This window comes from Marmota marmota, unplaced genomic scaffold (assembly GCF_001458135.2).
Source record: "Marmota marmota marmota unplaced genomic scaffold, marMar, whole genome shotgun sequence".
NCBI classification, from domain to species: Eukaryota; Metazoa; Chordata; class Mammalia; order Rodentia; family Sciuridae; genus Marmota; species Marmota marmota.
In genome coordinates this window covers 4,367,530-4,389,141 of record NW_026000185.1, presented here as the reverse complement: position 1 = coordinate 4,389,141, position 21,612 = coordinate 4,367,530, and the positions used below count along the sequence as shown (strand labels likewise).

At 50.6% G+C, this 21,612-nt stretch overlaps 1 protein-coding gene across 1 annotated transcript in view; it reads left to right on the top strand.

Annotated features, from left to right (window-relative positions):
* Positions 1–21,612, top strand: part of Rbfox1 (RNA binding fox-1 homolog 1) — a 1,613,147-nt gene that overhangs the window by 190,667 nt on the left and 1,400,868 nt on the right. The window contains exon 2 of the mRNA XM_048790124.1: positions 13,165–13,197. The gene's annotated coding sequence lies outside the window, so the exon portion shown is untranslated. The remainder of the gene's footprint in view (positions 1–13,164; positions 13,198–21,612) is intronic.

The following is a 21,612-nucleotide window of genomic DNA, read 5'->3' as shown; positions in this document are numbered from 1 at the left end:
CCCCCGTCCCTGTCTGTCCTCTCTGTGTCTTCCTTCCCACTGCCAACAGTGTCCTAAGATTGGCTGGTCCTGACAAGGAAGATGAAATACCCAAAGGTCGCCGGGCAGGACCAGGTAATCAGAAAAGCGAATGGTCACCAGCAGCCTGGGCCCCTCCAAGCAATCACCAAGTTCCTCCGCAATTTCCAGAGACACCAGGAGGGGGGACATAAATTATGTCATCGCCGCTGTCCAAGGTCCTGAGCACCCTTCCTATGGTCCTTTTCATTTTGGGTCCATAAATACTGTGTGTCCTCAGAGGGGCGGGGAGACCAGGAGCTCAGCACTCTGTTGGCAGGTGCTTCCCGGGAAGGTGGGAGTGAGGGAGGAGCACGTCTCACCTGGGCTAGAGGTTCCCAATGCCCAGGGCATCAGCATCATGGTTCAGAGCGGGTCACACAGCTGTGACCAGAGGGACTGAATTCAAACTGCCAGTCCTCCAAAGACCTGCTGTCCCAGCTAGGGCTAAGTCCCCTCGTTGATCAACAGTTTTTAAAATTTGGGGGCATCACATATAGGGTCGTGATGAGGTAATGTACAAAAGGTTACTAAAGCAGAGTGTTTCACACCTGTGCAATCACCAATGTTATCTTTTTAAATTATTAATGAGAGTGTAGACTGACCTTCCTGAGTCAGGGCAGCTCATCTCACCAAACCTCTGTGCATGCCCTGCCTTCTGTCGGGAGCTCCTGGGTCCTGGGTCAGGCAGTGTCCTGTAGGGGAAGAGTTGAGGTGTGAGTCCTGGTAAATGAATATTGAAGGAGGATTCCTCTCGGGGGGAACCTGGGGTCCAGTTCCAGTACCACGGAAGAAAGAGGGAGGGAGGTCGGGGCCTAAGAGCAGCTGAGCTGGATCCACTTAACAGACAGTTTAGGGTCAAAGTCATGGGGGTGGGCAGAGAGGCAGGACAGCATGCTAGCTAAGGCCAGCAGTTTTACAGTCTTACAATCAAGTCTTTAATCCATTTGAATTGATATTTGAATGAAGCATAACATCAGGGTCAGCTTTGCTCTTTTGCATATGGACATCCAGCTTTACCAGTGCCGTCTGCTGAAGATGGATCTTTCCCTGTGTGTGGTGTGTCCTCGGCATCCTGTGGAAGGCGGGTTGGCTGTAGGTGGGCATTGATTTAAATGTCCATATGCGGGTACCATATGGTTTGGGTTACTGTAGTTTCATAACCTATTTTGAAGCCAGGGAGTGTGATGTCCCAGTTTTGTTCTCCTGTTAAGATTGCTTTGACCATTTGGGGTCCTCTGTGATTCCATAGAATTTTAGGATTGTTTCTTTTATCTCTCTAAAGAATGCCCTGGGCATTTTGGTAGGAATCACATTGAATTTGTGGATCACTTTGCATAGTATGGATTTTTTACTCATATATATTCTTCCAATTCATGAACACAAATGTCTTTTCATTTTTCTATGTCTTCTTAAATTTCCTTCGTCAACATGTTATAACTTTCAGCACACAAGTCTTCTCCATCTTTGGTTAAGTTCACTCTTGAGTATTTGATTCTGTTTGGATCTATTGTGGATGGAATTGCTTTACTAATTTCCTTTGTGGACAGTTTGTTGTTTGTACATGGAAACTAAGTGATACAACCATTGGGTAGAGGAGAAAATCATAAGTGAATTTAAAAGATATCTCAAGGCAAATGAAAATTAGACCAAAACATTCCCAAACTTGTAGGATGCAGGAAAAACCATAGTCAGTGGTAAATAAATATCAATAAATATCTACTTTAAAAAACAAGAAAGGTCTCAAGTAACTTAGCATCTTACTGAAAGGAACTAGATAAATAACAACCAACTAAGCCCAAGGTCGGCAGAAGAAAGGAAAAACTTAAGATTGGAGCAGAAATTTTTTTTTTTTTTGAGAGAGAGAGAGAGAGAGAGAGAGAATTTTTTAATATTTATTTTTTAGTTTTTGGAGGACACAACATCTTTGTTTGTATGTGGTGCTGAGGATCGAACCCGGGCCGCACGCATGCCAGGCGAGCGCGCTACCACTTGAGCCACATCCCCAGCCCTGGAGCAGAAATTTTAAAATGGAAATTAGAAAAACAATATGAAAAGATAAAACTAAGAGCTTTTTTAAAAAAAAAAAAAAAAAGAATTCAGAAAACCAAGTTTTCCTTAGCTAGACTAAGAAAAAAAAAAAAAAAGACACCAATAAAACCAGAAATGAGAAAGGAGACATTACAACGGACGTTCAGAAGTGAGAAGAATCAGGAATAAATGTTCCAAACAACTGTACTCCGACCAGCTGGTAACCCAGAGGGAATGGATAGTCTGGGAAGCATGTCATCTACCAAATCTGAAGAAGCAGGAGGTCCACACCTGCTAATGTAACAGGTCAGGGTCCAGTGGACAAAGGCCTCCCAGCAAAGAAAAGCCAGGACCAGATCCCTCATGAGGGAATTGTCCCAGCCCTGGAGGAGGAGGCTGATGTCAAGGTGTGCCTCGACCCTGACCGGCTGTGCTACCTAGCGTACGCTCTTCTCCTGCCCTTACTGCTGTGTCTTTAAACTGGAGGTCATCGAGGGATGGAACTCCAGGGTGGTCCTGAACTTGCCATGAGTTTCTGCAGGATTTTTTGGCCATGGCACTGGTAACATCTAGGGACGGACATCATTTGCTGCTGTGGAGATCTGTCCTGCGCATGGTAGGATGTCTGCTGTCACTCCTGGCCCAGATCCACTTGATGACAGGAGGAAACCTCCGCGCCAGTTATGACAACTAGAAATGTCTCCGGATATTGCCAAAGTCCCTGGTGGCGGTGGGGTTCTCTGGCTGAGAACCACTGAGCTGCTACCCATAAAGCCCTTGGCTAAATCCTGAGATATTCTAAACACTCAAACTGGGCTGTCACGGTCACCATGTCAGCATCAGCCATATCGTGAATCACAGTGTGCATTAGTGACGTCAATGCTTGTTTGGGTTAAAAAAATACCTCAAATTTCAGTCCTTTAACAATAAAGGTCATTCTTTGCTTCCTTGTGAGCCCATTATGGGGTTCCTGGGGGTCTGACAGCCTTCTGTGGGGTGATTCGGGGGACAGGCTCCTTCTTCTTTGCAGAGTCCCCCCCTCTCAGTGGCAGAGGCCTCCATCCAGAAATGCATAGGTGACACATGGCTTCTGCAGCTGCCTGGCCCACCTTGCCATTGGTCACATGCCGTTGGTAATAACTAGCCACGCGGTGCCATCTAGGTCTAGAGAAGCCCGGGAGCTGGTCCCTGACTGGGTGGCTGTTTCCCAGTGGCAACTCCTTCCATTGGTCAGGAGCACACCTCTCTAGTGGACAGTCATCTCTGCTGTCCATTATCAAGAGCAGCCGGCATTTCCAGACACTCGCTTCCCTCCCTGCGTAGCCTTCATGTTGCGATGTCCACTTACTGCTGTTGCTGGCTTCTTGAAGGAAATGGAGCTCTTTTAAAAAAGGAGATGTGATGCTGGACAGCCAAGAAGGACCAGTGTGAAATTCTTAGCCTGCACCATGGGTCATAGATGGAGCCCGGCACCTTCTCCCCAGCATCCACACCCCAGGCCAGTGTCCTCTCCAACCTCTACCCATTCCTCTCTGGGACTCATGCCTTGCCACCTCTCCCAGAGCTGTGTGCATTTCCACAGAGGATGCGGAGAGGTCAGAGTGACCACTGTTTGGCCTAAGGGAAAGCACCTCCAGTTATGGTTTCTAGGCACTGTACCTGCGGAGGAGGAAGGTCCTGGGGAACTCCAGGTCTGTTTCCATAGCAACTCACATTTTACCAGTAGGGTCTGCAAAAGGAGGTCTGCTACATCTAGGACCCCACCCCACGCTTCCCCCCACCTGGGGCTGATGGCAAAGAGGGAAAGGCACAGGACTGGGTGGATCCCCCCTGGCCCACATCTCCACTCTGGCTTTTATGACTTATGTTGCCTGGGAAAGTTTTCTAAGCTTGGGGCCCTTAATTTCCATAGCATTGATGAAGTGCTGCCTCCCTGCAGGCTCCGAGGACTGAGAGCATAAATAAAGCCCACGCACAGTGCCTGGCAGGAAGTGCACGGAGCTTTGGTCAGTCTCTCATCTCTTTGCTTTGAGCTGTTTGGAGTCACACAGCCCAGCTTTGCCTTGGGACAGTCCCTCGGGGAAGATAGCATGAGGACAACGCATAGACTCTTTGCAAGGACCAGTAGGAACTAAGCAATGTCTAGACAGTTGCATCTTAGAGAAAACTTGGGAAGAAGAAAAAAAGAGAAAGTAAAATATCCAATTTTACCTTCTAAAGAAATGCTCTTCTTTAAAATATATTTCCTTCCCACATTTCTTCTTTTCATGCCTTAATACCATCAAGATCAATGATGTCATTTGTATTGTTTGTTTTTTTAATAGAAGCATTTTCCTATGCTATTTCAGACTTGGCTCCACCATCTCTTTAGTGACTCTGGGACAGTCCATGAAATAGGGATGAGTATAAGGAACAAATCCCCTATTGCTGGACAACTAGGTTGTTTTTTGTTTACATTTTCCATTACAAAAGAAATGACAAAACATCCATTTTTGCCAGCAGCCCTCTGCTATATTTGTAAAAAATATGTAGGACAGACTCCCAGGAGCAGAGGTACTGGGACAAAGGATGGAGGGTTTGCGAGGACCTTTAACCACATTTCCAGATTGCTGAGCTAAATTTGAAAACAGAACCTTCTTAAACATTTTTTTTTTAAACCTTACATCGTTGCTTCAAAAAGTATTGAGGCCACCAGGGAGGAAACCCCACAACACGGCCGCCATCTTCTCTAAGATTCCGGGGTCCAGCAGAAGGGGGCACGGGCAGGCCTGGCATCCGCTTCTCACTCAGGCCAGCCTCGTTCCTCGTAATTAAGCTTCAGATAATGTTTGCAATCTCCTGGTGTTTTGCAGCAGGTGTCAGGGTGACTGATGGCCTCGTCACAGCTCAGACTCCCATCAGCCCAGGCTGTAACCACCTTAACCTTCCCTAACACACCAACTTCAAGGACAGCCCCAGGCTGGGGTGAGGGCTCCCTGCCTGCACCTGCCCCTGCGGCTCTGCCATCCTTCTCCTTGCCCCCCCACCCCCCGCATCTTGGTCCCCTTTCAGCATCATCTGCGAGATAGACCTAGGACAGTTGTTCAGCACCATAAGTAAAACTATTCTTAGGTTACAAGCTGCCAGCATTTTGAAGCAAGTGCATGTAAATATTTCATCTCTGACAAGTGAGAGTTATTAAGAGAAACCTTGTGCGCTTTCAAGAAGAATTTTAAGAGACATGTATTCATTGGACGTGTCTGGAGCCTACAGAACTGGGTGGGGGTGGAGGTGGGAGATGACTCTCCTCCATGAATGGGCTCTTTCCTTTTTTACATTTACATCTCCTTAAGATGTGGGATGAGTTCTGGCAGCTCTGGCTGGATCCAAGTCCTGGGCTAGAGTGGAGGAGAGGGAGGAGGGAGACGGGGAAGCTGGCTGCTTTCAGAAATACTCCTCAGGGTGGACTGTTCACTAATAGCTCCCTGAAATAAAAGGGGGAGCATACTTTGGGCACCAGAGATTGCCAGTGCTATCACAATGACATCCACAAAGTGACTGAAGCCACCGTCGGCCCCTGTCCATCGGCAGCTCCAGGCCAGACTTTCTCATTGAATCCCCACAAAAAATGCAGAGAAAAAGAGATTTTTGTATCCATTTCCAAATGAGGAAACTGAGGCTCAGAGAGGCGAGGGAACCGGGCCATGTGGCTGTGCACGGGGCTCACAGGAGCTGGAGAGAGGACTTGGAAAACTGAGGTGTTTCTAACTCCAGGGCAACTCACGTGCATTTCACCGACTGGAGATCAGGGTGAGGGCTGGGAAAGCCTCCCCTTGACGGCAGATAAAGGTGACCATGTGTGGAAGTGCACAAGGAAGAGCGTGGGCACGCGTGGTTGTGTAAGTGGAAGATAAAACTCTCTGCTTACTGTGCACGGGGGACCAGGCCAAGTGCTCAGAGTGTACTATTTTGCTCGATGCTTACAAAAAATCTTGTAAAATATATATATAAGTCCTATTTTACAAACATCAAATTATAGACTTAGCAAGGCTAAGTACCTTTGTGTGGTTGTTATAATTGGATCTGGAATATCTCCCGAAGGCTCGTGTGTGGAAGGCTTGGTCCCCAGCTGGTGGCACTCCCTGGTGAAGGAAGAAGGTCACTGGAGGTGTGTCCTTGAAGGTTATATCCTGTCCCTGGCCTCTTCTCACCCACCGATTCCTCCAATGCCACAAGGAGAGCAGCTTTGTTCTGCCACATGCTTCCTGCCTCCCCACAGTCCCACAGGGATGGGCCAAGTGACTCAAACCTCTGAAATTGTGAGCCACAATAAATATTTCCTTCTGGAAGCTGATTTTCTCAGGTCTTTTGTCAGAGCAACAAAAAAACTATCATAGTGGCGATCTATTTTAGTATAATTAGTGCTCAAGAACCCAGCGACTGCTGATGATACCCAAGTGTGTGGGTTAGGGGAAGACTTGCTGGGCGGGTTGATGGCGCTGTTATGGTGGCACTTGGTTAGCAAATGGGCTGCCTGGGTGGTTCGAGGTCCCTGGCACATTGGCCAGCAAAGCTGGAAGGTCAAACTCCACTCGGGCTGCTTCAAAGTGCCTAGATGTGACCTCTTCAGTGTGTGTGTCTCAGAAGAGCTGGATTTCAGACATTGCAGCTCCAGGTGCCCTAGGAGACGGCCACTGACGCTGCCAGTCTTTCAAGGTGGCACGGCCTCCCATCTGCTGCAACCTGTTGGCCAAAGTTGGGATGGTTGGAGCCATCTCAGATGCAGGGGTTTGGGACATAGGCCACACTTCCTGATGGGAAAACTACCAGAGACTTCATGGCCACTTTTATTTCTCTACACACCCACAAGGACCTATCTAGAAAGTGGTAGAGATGGTTTTGAACCTGGGAGGGACTTGGCTCTGGTGCCTGGCTTCTCGTTACTGAGACCACCGTGGACCACTGGAGAGGCTGCAGCTCACCATTCGAGAGAGCGCTGGCTCAACAGCACTGCGGCGGGGTGGGGCCACACGGTTCCCAGAGGAGTGGACTCTCAGAGCAGGGCAGCGTCCTCCTTAGAGTCCCCATCATCTTCTTCCAAAGGCAAGCCCTCTTCTGCTTCTCCGCTGTGGCTCTGGTGGCTCCAGGGCATGATGTTTATACCAGTGCCAACAGCCCAGAGCTCCCGTCAGCCAGGCAACGGGTAAACTCTGTTGGATGAAGAATTTCATCCACGCAGGTCCCTTGGGTCACGGTGTAGAGGGGATGGGAAACAAAACCTTTCCTGCGACCTTAAAATGAATCTAGGACCCAAAGTTGAAGAGAGAAATGTGCCTGGCATCTCTGACATTTGAAAGAGAGGACCCCCCCAAATGGGGTTCAGATGCCTCCTCGGGGTTCTTTGAGGGGACAATCCAGCTCTGCCATTGCCAGCACCCCCACGTGTGCTTCAGCAGAAGGTCAGAGAGGATTCGGGGAAAGAGTGAGCAACGAGGAGTCATGGTTCAGCGGCTGCCCCTGTCAAACCGAAGCAAAGCTGAGCGCCAGGGAACCCCTTACAGACACAGGGGAACCAGCAGCAGGGTGCTCAGGTGCCCGTGCCACTTCTACGCTGACCACCCTCCAGGTGTCTTTGAGCATAGGGAGAAGAAAAGGAGCACGTGAGGAATATGGTGGCTCCAGCCTCTGCCTTGCTCCTGTCTCTTGTAGCAGGTGAGGACCTGGGAGTTTCCCCAGGGCTCAAAGGACACCATGGAAGAGCTGGGTTTGAACCCTGCAGCTGGTGCAGCCAAGGAGACCCGCTTGAAGGTGAGGGGACCTCAGCAGCAAGAGCCAGTGGGTTATGCCACCAGAGTGTTGCCTCCAGGGAGAGGAGGAGTTGGAGCAGAAGATTGTCCAACAGAGAACCGTGGATCTCGGGCAAGGTAGGGTACGGTGGGGTGGGGCGGCCAGGCCTCCAGCTCTGTCCACCAAACCGCCTTCTCCTCAACCTACAGCACGACTGCGTGGCCCACCCCCCGTGGCCTTAGAGATGGCCGTGTGACTCAGCTCTGGTCACAGAAAGTGAGCTGAAGCCTAGTGCATGCTGCCCCTGGATCTGGTGCTTAGGGACCATCACTCGTGTCCTCCACGCGGTCTCCTCCCTTTGGGTTGGCCGAGATGAAGAAGACTGTGCAGACCTTGGAAGCAACATACTGAAGGTGGAAGGCGCCTTTCCAACCCGGGTCCCTGCATGACCCTGTGGAGGAGGGCCACCACCTAAAGTGATCTCCTGCCTTGGACTCTTAAGTGAGCAAGAAATGAACGTCCGTGGTGTTGATCCATCATTCATTTGGGTCTTTCACTTCAGCTTAGATATAACTGACAGATACAGGACACCTTCACCCCCAGGACTCCCCCAAATCCACCTGTACCCCCCCAAAACGCACCAGCATTTGGATACCTTTCATGAAGAAGACACCTATGGCCGTCGGAATCAGCCTGGCAGTCAGCCCGGATGGCAGATGAGTTCATGGGTTCCATGCTCAGGCAGAGAGAATTTGGCCCTTTCTCCCAGATCCATCATCTTGACCAAATGGCAGTGCTGTTAGAACCGAGAAACCCAAGGACCATGCATTCCCCCGTCAGTCCCTCTGGTGGAAGCCTGGCCAGAGCAGGGGTGCTCAGTGAGACGAGCCTTAGATGGTACGTGAGCTGGAAGAGTGGCACTTGGCTGGAGCATGTGGGCTGAGCTTCCCAGGCCTGACAGAGGCAGGGAAGCTGTCCAGGTCTTTGTGGGGTGTGGGAAGCCGGGCAGCCTCCCTGGTGGAAGAGAGGGGCTCCTGTTTGTGCAGCCCACGCTGTCCACACGCTGGTTCCGTCAGAGCCACAGAGCCGCCGACCTGGCAGAGATCACTGTAGACCTCGTGGTGGGGGAGTTCACAGTTTCATCTGAGTGGTCGACTTTCCATAGAGGAAATAGCCTGAATACTGTGGCAGGAGGGATGTCCCCATGGGCCCCTACCGGGAATGTCTGCTTGAGTGGCCCATGACCTCACAGGTGGGGGTTCCCTGTCAGCACAGTGGTGTCCCTGGCTGCCGGGGAGGGGAATCTGAAGGCCCCACTGGGGCGCTGACGGAGGGAGGTCAGTGTTATCGAGTCCTCCCCAGGGGGGCACTTGCCGCAGCCTGGGCCAAGCCATGGGGACCTGGAGGTGAGTCCTGGAGGAGAGGAAGGGGGCAGAGGACACTCGCCAGTCCACGAGATGGGATGGGTAACCTCCGGCTAAGGAACAGGAAACGGCCACCAGGGTCTGGATTGGGGCTGGGAGGGGGCAGCCCTTGGATCCGGATCAGGACCCTTCCCAGGGAGCTCCATCCCTTCTCCTGTGTTCTTTGGCCCTTTCACGTCGTTTCTGACCTGTGCCACCAAAAGAGTCATGTCCACCACAACTGTGCACGTCAGAGAGTAGCACCCCAACCACCCAGCACAGAGACTCCAGGCCACAGAGGGCCTCGTTGGAGCAGTGGGGCCTCGGGTGGGGGTGTTTGGGCCTCTCAGACTCAGCTGTGCAGGGAAGCCCGGTGGCTACAGCCGGTCAGGGCCCGGCATCTACGAGTTGGTGGCAGTCTCCACTGAGTGGGCAGAACCTGCCTGGGCATCTGACTCGGGTTCAAACATGGCTTCTGAACCTCCGTGGTGTGGCCACAGGAGAGGTACTTCACGTCCCCAGCCTCAGTTTCCCCTTCTGAAAAGTGGCTCTGGAGTCCGCTGCAGAGGCTGAGGCGAGAGTTGAAAAGGAGTTGGCACCTTGAGTTCCCGGCAGAGGGAGGGGGAGAGACCTACTGCGGGGGTTTCACACGCACGCTCACACGCTCATGGAAAAACTGGAGGAGAGGCCGGGGGATGATTAAAGCGATGCGGAATAGCGGGAACAAGGCTTTAAAGTGGGTCCTGCCGGGAGTTTCCTGTGTCCCTCTGCGCCCTGTGCCGGTCCACAGAATGGCCCGCCTCAAACAGGGCTTTAATCATATCAGCCCCCTACGGGAAGGTCTCTGATGGCTGCTGCGCTGGCAAGATAAAAGCCAAACGCTGTCGTCTGGAGCCGGCGGCCCTTAAAGAGCCCTCACTCATCCGGCTGGCCTCTGCAGTCCATTCCAGCTTGACCAGCGTGCCCTCCAGCCCCAGCGGGGTGCGGACAAGCCCCGAGTCTGAGGGTGCATGTTCCTGCCTAGACTCCGAGCCGTGGGCATGGAAGTGAGTACCTGAAACCAGCGTAAGGGTGCCCAAGAATGCAGGGAGGAGAGGTTCCCAGCTGCCTAGAGCAACCTCAGCCCGTGCCACCCTTCACTTTCCATGTATTTCTCCAGCATGTGGAATAATGAACCATAAATGAAGTGGGACCGCAAGCCCTACCACTCCCTGTTGCATTCCTGCCTGGCTTATCTTCTATCGTGTGTCGCCTTATACAAACGGGTGAGAAAGTTCTTTTCAGTTTCCTCTTCAATGTGTGGGGGGGGTGTGGATGAAAAAGAACAACATGATGATATTTCTGTGCAGAGCTTTATGTTTATTGCATTTTGAATTTATGTTTAATTTGACAAATGGATACATTCTGTAAGTGAAGTTTCAAACAATTCATAAAAGGGGAACGTTCCCCGTGACTGTTCTTAACACACGGAATCCCAGTGGAGTTCCGGCTGCCCCTCACGGGTAAAGCTGTTGTCAGTTTGGAGCGCATCCTCCCGCACGTTTTTCAGACATGGAAGTGTGTGGAAAGAATGGATCCAGCCTTGAGTTGTGCCTTCCATTTGCATCTTTCTTTTTCATCAACAACGTGCGCTGTGGCGTTTTTAACGTCCGGGACATTAGGATCCTTCCTATGCGGCATTCATGTTTTGTGATACAGACGCATTGTAATCAGTTTTGCTTAAAGGATCATAAACTGAAAGTCCAACTCCGTCACATTTGGCCTACTTGTGGGTTTTGTTTGCCTGGATCCCTATTTTGCCTGTTAAATCTGGAAGGTGAATAGCCTTCGCTGGAGCAGGCGATCTCTAGCCTCTCGGAGGCCTCCACTCCCAGCTGTGAGGCCCAACTCTGGATTTCCCTGCTCTAGTTCTGTTTTTCTTAATGAGCTGGTATCGCGGACAGCGGTGTGCTGAGAGCTGGCATGTGGGCGAGGGGATAAAGGGACTGTGCGGCGTAGACTACACAAAGGCAGCGCACACTAGGACCACGGAGCGGAGGGAGGTCAGATGAGGACGGTGTCGCCCGCGTGCTGGGTGAAGCAGAGGACAGAGTCATGCTAAGGCTTGCAGCTGTTGGCATCCTACTCATCCCTCGCCCACTCGTGGGTCTCAGCACGGAAATGCGCACACCCACACGCGCACATGCCCGTGCGTGCGTGTGCCTCTGTAACACCCAAGGTGGTGCGATCAAGGCATCTTCCTGTACTTTAAGGATGTGGCCGAGGCTGGAATATCAACTGCGCTCCCAGTGCCGGCCCTGAACGGGCTTCAGAGAGCAAAGGGAAGGAAGGCTCCGGCTCTGATGGTGGTTATGCCTCGCCGTGTTTTTCCAGGGCCAGCTCCTGGATTCATGACTTGGCAGGCCTTCTGCCGTGGCTAATGGACTCTCCCGGTGGAGGTCCCTCTGAAGGGTGGCCCCTGGTTTAGGAAGCTAATGATGCATGAAAGCTGCTCAGTGGGTAGCAGGCTCTGCTGAGCCCCGTCTGGGGCTCATGGCTCAGGGGAAGATGGGTCTGGTTTCTTGAGGTTGAGCCCGTGCAGGCCGCAGAGCCGGTCAGCTATCTCAGGAAGCCATGCCTCCTTCAGCACTTTGCTGCATGCCCAGCCCTGAGTGATGTTGGTCCGTATCTTAGAGACCGTCGTGGGCCCTAGGAAAATACCATGGACTGGTGGCTTAAACAGAGGGGTCTGCGTGTGCTGGTTCCGGAGGCTGGACGTCCCAGACCAGGAGCCAGCCGAGTAGCTGTCTGGTGAACACTCAACTTGGGGGCAGATGACCACCTTCTCTCTGGGTCTTCCCATGGCCTTTCCTTGGCGTGTCTTGGGTGGAAAATGCAGAAGCAGTGCTCCTCTTTTCTCTTGCTCTACCGGCACCGACTCCACAACGAGAGCCCCCTCCTCCAGACCTCATCTAAGCGTACCTACTTCCCAAGGCCCCATCTCCAAACACCATCACCCTGGGGTCAGGGCTTCACCTTACAAGTCGGGAGAATGTTATTCAGTGCGTGACAGTCCTACTTTCCGATTAGAAGACACGGCTGCGGTGGCCCAAGTCAACAGGGAGTGTTGCAGGGTCGAAACCTGCTTAGGAGGGATCGGAAAGAAATGTTGCTTGTAGCCTGCAGACCCAGGAGGGGTGGTGTCGGAATCAGACCCTCTGAAACAGGGTGGGGGACAGCACGTCTGTGGGCCTCTGCCTTGGAGTCCAGTCTAGTTTCCGTCTCTTAATAACTTGCATATCTGGGAAATCTCCCTAACTTTCCTAAGCCCCATGTCCCCTGCCATGAATAGGGGATAATAAAACTTGCTCTGGGGATTAAATGAGACAAAAAAAAAAATGTAAAGGACTTGGCCCAGTGCCTGGCACAATCCTTTCTTTCACAATATTTTGAGGCATTTTGCAAACATAAGGCCTCTGTTGTTGCCGTACTTGCAACTTCTCATAACACTGACTTGAAACTTAAAGGGAGAAAAAAAACCAAAACTCCAAAATGTCTTCAGTGCCTTTGCTTTGCTGCGTTTGTGTAATCATCATCCCTTGCACGGGCACTGAGCACAGCCCTTCCCCTATTTTTTCCTGGCAAGATTGATATAATGTGTTGAAAATATTAATTATCCTCTTCACCTCATAAACAGGGCTGGAAAAACAAATCCTGTTGCTGTGCTTGGTGGAAGGAGGAGTACCCAGTGTGTGTGTGTGTGTGTGTGTGTGTGTGTGTGCGCGCGCGTGCGTGCGTTGTCCCCTTGTCCCCTCAGGTCATAACAAATTATTGATTCTAGTTCCTTTTAAAAAAAGACAATTAATCCAATTACCTTCTTGTTGAATCAATGCTAATGTCTTTTTTTTTTTTCCCCTTTAACTTGCAGGTTTCGGCAAGTCTGGCTCCCAGCAAGGCTGAGGTAGGAGACATGGTTCTGCTGCACCTTTAAAACGCGTTCTGAAATGGTTTTCTTTTGTGCTGGGGTGAAATGAGTATCCTGGTTGCGATTCCTCTATAGGTGGTCTGCTGGTGTTTGGGATTGGTATATTGTCGGTTGAGTGGTTTCCGTGGTGCTGGGGTGGGACTGACCAGGTCGGTCATGTGATTCTTCGAGGAGGGTGTTCGGAATAGCCTGGTAAAGATGGTTGCAGCTTCAAAGCCGGTTCTCCTGCTCAGACCCTTCTTTTCCGTTCCTTGCTCAGCCCCTGAGGCACAGGGAAGCTGTATCTGATGTTGACAACACTGGGAAAGAATAAAAATGAAGTAGGTCAGAGGTCCCTGGGAAGGGGTTCACCCTTTAGAAATTGCCCATGATGTAATGAGCACCTCCAAAATGCACCCGGTGCCACGGAGGCAGTCGCTCTCCTAATTCCAGATCACTATGTGCATAGAACAAAGGGTAGTGACTTGGCTCTTGGAAGCCCTGGGTTCTGTGTGACGTCATGCATCATTTCAATGGTTGGGGGTAGTTGTCCTTTCCTTTGCTCTATTGTTGTTAAGAGGGCATGGTGGAAGGAAGCTTTGGAGATGGATTCTGGAGGGTTCTATGAAGTCTGAAGGCTGATCATTACCAAAGAGCGGGCACTCCAGTTCTAACGTCTGATACCCTTGGATACAGTGTCTTGGTGTGAAGACCTTTTCCAGCTGCTCTAATCCATCCACAATGTAAACTTAGTTTGGATCCTAGTAAAGCGGGTATTTGGGAAATAATCATCGAGAGGGAAAGGGCAGGAGCACAGAGGCAGGGTGGAGGACACAGCCTCCAGGACACCTGCTTCCCAGTGACTTGGGACCAACCACGCGAACGAGTTGTTTATACATGCAAATAAGTTTCCCCACTCCAGGGATGGAGATGACAAGGCACAGCACAGACGGCTGTTGAGAACATGAAGGTGACAGTGGAGGTGGCGGTATCTGTTAGTGTGCTGTGAACGGAACACCAGTGTCCTTTTATTCTGTACCTAGTACATTCAGGTATGATGTGGATGCTTTGCAGGATCATGTCATGGTGTCCTCATCACAGTCTTGTGATGCAGACGCTTTCATGACGTCCATTTTAGAAACAAATAGACTGAAGCTCAGGACAGCTTGGGGACGTTCTGAGGGCCACCAAAGTCTTGAGGGTAAGACAGTACTGACTCTTAGCTTCCACGACATGCAGCCCCCCCCAGGTCATGGCCTGGGCACAGTGGGCATTCCATATACCCTGACTTGCTGCTCCATTCTAGAGCACAGGACCTGTCTTTCTGTGGTCAGAACCACGGACAGCTGCCCGGGTCTCTGCTCTGCCATCTTCCTTCTTTTTCCGGGGCACATGCTCACATTTGTGCCACATTTGGCCATTTAACACCAGGATGCCTTTACATGTGTTGCCACTTTTCAATTTCTCAGCATTTGCATATGGAAGGATGTTCTTTTCTCTCTTTCTTCTTTTTTTGTGTCTTTAAACAGACATCTTTAATTTTTAATATCACTTTCTGGACATTTCTATTGGCATGCTACCTGAATTTCTCATAGGAAAATGAATTACTGAGTATGCTTTGTCCTTACTAGAAAACAAGATCGTTTCACACATGCACATGTGCACACAATGTAGCAGTGTGATTTATCCAACATCATTCCCTAGCTCTTCCTTCCCTCCTTCCCTCTCTCTCTTCCTCTGTCCCCCTGACCCTTTCCTCTCCTCCACTGATCACCCTTCATTTTCATGAGACCCCCCCTTTCCTTTCCCTTTTCTTCTCTAGCTTCCACATATGAGAGAAAGCATATGACCCTTGACCGTCTGAGTTTGGTTTATTTTGCTTAACATAATGGTCTTTAATTCCCTCCATTTTCCTACAAATGACATAATTTTATTCTTCTTTATGGCTGAATAAAACTCCATGTGTATATATGCCACATTTTCTTTGTGCATTCATCTCTTGATGGACACCTAGAGTATCGATCCATAATTTGGCTCTTGTGAATTGTGCGGCTGTAAGCATGGGTCTGCGTATGTCACTGAAGTATGATGACATTAGGATAAATGTTGAGAAGTGGTACAGCTGGGTTGCATAGTTCCATGTGTGGCTGGATATTTATTATCACCATTGTACAGATTAAAACATGAAGGTCTGGAAAATCGTGGTTCTTAATGCATTAGTGAAAAAAAGGTTTAATGATTCAGCAATTCCATTTCTGCCTCCGTGTTCAAGAGCAACAAGTACATATGTTCACTAGAGGACATAAAAGAATGTTCATAGGGTTTATTGGTGATCGATCATTGTTTCCAAAACCTGGAAACAAACCAAATTTCCATTAACCAAATAATAAATAATAGTGGTCTAGTCATCTAATGGAATACAAGACCACAATCAAGAAGAACTGTCTATCGATACATGGAAGAGTGTGCGTAAATCATGAAGACGTAACACCGAGGGAGAAAAATACCAGAACTGATAGTGTACCCCGTGTCCAAGTAAAGACAGCCCTCGTCTCGAGGAATAAAAGTAAGAATGGTCACTTCTGAGAGTGTGGCAGGGTGGGGCTCAGGGACCTGCTGGGTGATGGACATTCTCCATTTCTGTCTGGACATGGTTCCGCAGGTGACCATGTGTAAGGCGTATGGGTCTCTGCATCTAGGGGGTGTGCACTCTATGTAACCAGGAAAGGGCCTTTTACTGGGCAAAGGAGGAGGGAGGGAGAGGTGAGAAAAAGCAGGTCGGAGAGGTAGAAAGGGTAAAGGAGAGAAGGGGAGGGAGGAGGAGGAGAAGTACAGCCAAGGATGGGAAGAAGGAGACCCCAAAAGGATAAACCAGAATAGTGGGGGGCAAGAAGAGCCGATGACCAGGGTGGGGGCCACAGGATGGAGGGAATGGGGAGTGACATAGGACCCTACACCCAGCACCCAGGCAAAACTTCAGAAGTGGACTTCATCCATCCATTCAGTCATCCACTCCAGAGTCCCCTTTCCCAGATGCACACATCTCTTTTCTTCTTTTTCTTTCTCCTAACCATTGTTCTAAGGCTAAGTTGTTATTGCTGCAGCCAGATCATATATTTTTTTTTTGCACAACTGCAGGGAGGTAACCTTTTATTAATTGAATTTCTAATGGCAATTCATCAGAGCAAGCCATCACCGTTATTTAATGCATGCTCCGTGCGCGTGGCTAGGTAAATAATAGCAGCTCAGGGAACGTGCCTCTCTGAGGTCCTCTTCTGAAATCTCTTTTTCTTCCCCCTAAGTATAGACAAACAGTTGTAATTTAAGCAGGACAAACCCCACCTGTGGAGGAGACCCTGGTTAAAAGGAGACAAAAGGAATTACAATCCACAGAATCAGTGATGAGGAATGGCTTTGCCAGTTCCCTTTCTCTCTGCAGATTGACAGTGAATATTCGAATAACATTTGCTAAATCTGGACTTTGAAAACATGACAGCAAGCTGTTTGTGCCAATAATTTTTCATGGCATATGCCACCCCTCCCTCACCACACACGGTTTTAATAGGATGGCACACGGGCTATTGAGAAATGTTAAAACCCTGCAGAGGAGAGAGCTTTATCTTCTGACCAAATTCTGCCCAGCAATGTTTATGACAGCTGAAGAATTTATCTTAAATTCCCTCTGCTAGCCGCAAAGCACATGGCCCTTTGTCCCCAAGCAGCCTGTAAGAACCAAACTAAGATGTCACATACATAATATAACAGATAAATGGCCCAATTTCCATGTCCACATGATGAATGGAATGCGAGTCCGCACACACATATTTGCACATTAATTGGCCCTGCATGGTGCCATTTTGTTCCTCAGTTGCTACTGTGCGTCTCGTGGACTCCTTCCCCTTCAGAATCATTAAGCCTGTTTTATCACACAAATGCATACACATTTTCCCCTATTTATCGTCACGCAGCTTGCCCTGCTGAGAGAGAACCAAGTTACCTGGGCGCAGCCGTTGGAGAGCAAATGTCTACGTTGGTGCTCTCTCCACCACCAACTGCAAATTAACACAGAGATCTGAGGCCCAGCCCCATGATGGCCACGCTGACAGCCAGACAAAGCGGCTTGCCAGCCAGGGCGCTCGGAAGAAAGCCTTTCTTTTCAGTTACCAGTTGGTTTCTTGCCTCACCTTAATGATTTCCTGTTGATAGTTTAATGGCAATATAAACCCAGTGGAGGCCCTCAATTTTGATAAATTGGACCGCTTCTATTTCACGGCAAAGGAATCGAACGGAGATTGATTGATATCACAGTTTTGCTATCCCAAATAATTGCAAGCGCGAGCGGCACAGGTGGCCAGACCCAGTGGCTCTGGGAAAACGTAGGTGGAGCGTCCCTCCCACCGATTTTCTTTTCTTCTTTCCAGAAGGAAACTTCCTCCCAGGCTGAGGAATCATTTATTGCTCCCGTCTCGAGCCTGGTTCTCAGGAAAACAAAGCAGGCTCTGCCCGAGCCCAGGAGAGGCACTCTGGCCCAGTGGAAGGGAAACCCGTGCGTTTGAGAAGGGGCTGAGCTTCCTTCGCCGTGAGTGGACTAGCCCCGACTTCCTTTCCTGTTGGAGAATCCAGTTATTTTCTAGGGGACAAGGGAGCCGTTGCATTGAGAGGGTTACAGTAGAAAGGGTATGAGCTTCGGGGTTGTTCGGATGAGGCAAGGATCACAAACCCACAGCCGACAAGTTACATGACTGGTCAAATCCCTTCGCTGGCCTGAAGGAATCCTTCACCTGCAAAGTGAGGATAATTGGACACCCACGGTTGGCATGAACTTCAGTGGGCTCCTGGTATGCAATGCCGAAGACGGACTGGCAGTAAGCGGTGTTCCACGGCTAGACTCACATGAACCCCCTTTCTTTTCTCTTTCATATAAAGCAAAAAAAAAAGTGATTAGAAATCATTTTGAGGTCTGTGGCTTGGACTGTGACTGTACCACACCTCACCAGGCACAAGTTCACTCGGACGGCTTACTTCACTTTGGAATCCACGGCCCTCTTCCCTCCACCCAAAGACAAGGCCCACGGGAGGACCAGCAGCTCTTTCCCATGAGCACTCTGTGCCTGGTTGTACTCGGTCGTCTTTGCCTTGAAGTTGGCACAAAACAATGCTTAAAGAAACCTGAAAGATCCGCTGGCTTTGATTCAAGGGCCTCGAAGTTTCAGCGGCAATGTGGTGCACTTTCGACTTGATGGACCTTTAGGGGACAGCTGACTATATTCCAGACCCAGTACTAGGCACTAGGGTTGCACCAGTGGTTTAGATTCGATAGGGGAGGAGGGTTTATGGGGGCTTCCAGAGCAGTCTGGGGAGAACCCTCTGGGCAGCCCAGAGCCCTGAAGGATGAGTTAGGTCAATCATCAAGTTAAAACAAAAATGAGAGTAGAAGCGACAGAGGAGGTGAAGAGCCAGAGTCAGAATTCCTTTCGCACATCCCCAAAGTGAAGTGATCGGAGCAAACACAGGAGAACCAGGCCGAGTGTCTGACGAGCAGGAGGGTAGAAGGAAGAGGAGGACCCTGAACTGCTCTGTGAGGTTGAGGAAGAGAGGCCTGGGTCCGGCTGGGCATGGCCAGTGTGTGACCGTGAAGGTCCTCGACAGCACCCCGTCCAATGTGGGCAGTGGAAGCAGGAGTTAGCTGTGGGGAGCACAAGGAGAGAGCCAAGGGACAGGATTCATAAGCCACAGTGGACACTGGCCAGGATCTGAGCCCAGAGAATGATGGGCCCCTGGCCAGAGGGAAAGACAAGATTTCAAAAGGAATTTTAAGGTGGCGGAATCTTGGAGAAGAGGCCTCAGGATACCAGGGTGGGTCAGAGCTCAGATGGGTGCAGCCGGAGGAGCATCCCAGAGGGTCCTGGCCTCGATCACCACTGAGTGGCCCGGCTTAGCAACCTGCTGGGGAGTGGTGGTGCTGACCTGACTGAGAAGGGACGTTTTTCCCCTGTGACATGGAGGAGACAAAGGATGGCGAGTACATGTGGATGAATTTGAGGGAGAGGAAGAAAATTGAAAGAGGTCGTGCTGGTGGCCTTCATTTTCTTGGTAAATAGCAGAGGGCAATAAATGTGCTAAGAAGAGGGAGAGTGGAGGCAGGGCTGGGGGTTGAGTGGGAAATAAGCTGCAGGAAGAGCAGACATCAGGTGCCCGGGACAGCCGTGGACAGCGCTCCTGGCCAGCAGACTGACACCCAGAGGCACCAGTGGGAAACGGGCGAGAGCCTCCCTGGCAGCACCCATTGCCTTGGCCATTGGTCACCACCTGTGCACGAGTCCCAGGCACCAAGTGAGCTTCAGAAATCTCCAAATTACTACAAATGTCTGCATCTTACAGGTGAGGAAACTGAGACCCAGAGAGGTGACACAGGTTGACCAGACTGACTTAGGAATGACGCAGCCGGGACTACGTGTGACCCAGTGTGTGACTGCGATGCCCCGGCTCTCTCTGCTGTGAGCAGCACCGCCCCGTCCCCAGCCGTGACCTGTCATTCCTCTCTGTACCTCCTTCACCCTCCACAGGGTGAGGATAAAGAATGAGCCGTGCAACACAGCTTTTCTGAGAAGGGAGAAGGGACCGTGTGACATTATCACCTGGTGCATAGTAGCCTGAATGTCACGAGTAGTTGTCACTGGAGCTGTCACTTTGCCACTAGGCTTGGTAGTTCCTTCTGCACAGGACACAGCAGAAGCACCAACTGGATCCAACTCAGACCTCTAAACCCAAAGGAAACGTCAGCCCTAGAATCTTCCAGAAGCTCTTTATTCCATGGGCATGAATGAAAGATCCCTGGAAAAGTGCAGAGTTGATAAAAGTGCAGAGTTGTCTCTTCTATATATATATGTAAGAAAGGAGTGTCCATTACCTTAAGATCTTGAGGGTGAGTTAGGACCCACCACTTGCACACTGCAAGTTCCTGGATAGAACGGATTAATGAAGAGAAGGAATCAAAGGGAGAGAAAGTTGACTGTGCGTTAGTGGCTGAGCGTTGCCGGCAGTTCACGGTCCTTCCGTGCACCCGATCGTACTCAGTTCTACCGTCACTGTCGTCCTATGGGGGGATGACAGTTGTTTCCCGTGTTTTACAGGTGAGCAGGTTGAGGCTTCCCGTGGCTGATTAATGAGTCACAGGTAACAGAGGGAGATGGAGAATCACCCCCAGGGCTGCCAGGCACCAGCAGGGGCACCTGGGAAGTGGGGTCAGGACTCGCTCACTGTCTCTCAGGCTGCGTCCTGCAACCCTGAACGGGAAACCCCGTCTCTCGTGTTCTGAACCCTCTTCTCTCAAGGCTCCCCCGCTGCAGCCCAACTAGCCCAGTGGACTCTCTGTTTTAAGGTTTTGCGAGTGCTCTGTGATCACAAAGCCCATTCCCACACCATAAATTATTTCCTACAGTTTTGACACCGTTTATTTCCATAGCATTATACATTCCACCCTTCTGACTGTTTAAGATCAAAAGATGTGCTCCCGGGCTCAGACTTCACTCCAGCTCTCAGACTGCGCACCAAATGAGGCTGAGCAGTGGAGGCTCCAGCCTGTCATCACCGGTAATGTTGCATAATCCCAAGGATCAGCATGTTTTGTCAATGGCGGGAGGGGAAGTGGACTCAGCCACGGCGGTGGGGCTTCTGGGGAAGAGGCAGGTGGAGGCCTGGAGATGGGACCCCAGAAGGAAGGTGTTGGAACCGTTCAGAAAGAAATTAGGGATGGGGCGTTAAACGGGCTGATTGTGGGGACTCCAGGCCAGGAGAAAGGGTGGGAGAAGAAAGAAGAGGTGCAGGTGGGGTCCTGGGGGCCCCTGAGGGGATAATAGAAGTTCTGGTTCCAGCCAGAGGGGAGGAGAGGGGGACCTGGGGTGGTGTCCAGGCTTGGCTCAGGGACCTGCAGCACAGCTCACTGTGTATTTGTTAGCAGATGGACCTCTTGGGGGGAGTTTGCCGCTCTTTAGGCCCTGATAGCTTCAAATGAGTAAGACACCATTGTCTGCTCTCAAAGAGCCTGTGATGTAGTAAGGTCCAGATGGGCAGACAGATGCTTTCAGCCAAGTTCTAACAGAGGTGGGCTCAGGGGGCAGGGAGTGAGCACCTCCCTGTTCAAGGCCCCCAGGAAGCGGGGGTGGGGGGCTTCAGATGGGCTGGGTCTTTCTTACTCATCCATACACCCTTGTTCTAAGCCCAGAAGAGGCGCTGGGAGCCGTATACCTGGATACCACCCTCCACGGAATGTGTGAAGAGTCCAGAAGCACTTTTTATAAAGAGCAAAGAGATGGCTTTGGAGTGACTGTGAGGAGCCAGTGGGGAGAGGGGGGCTGGGGATTCAGCTGGACACGTGGATGAAGGGCGTTGAAGGTGACGGTGGTGGTGCCC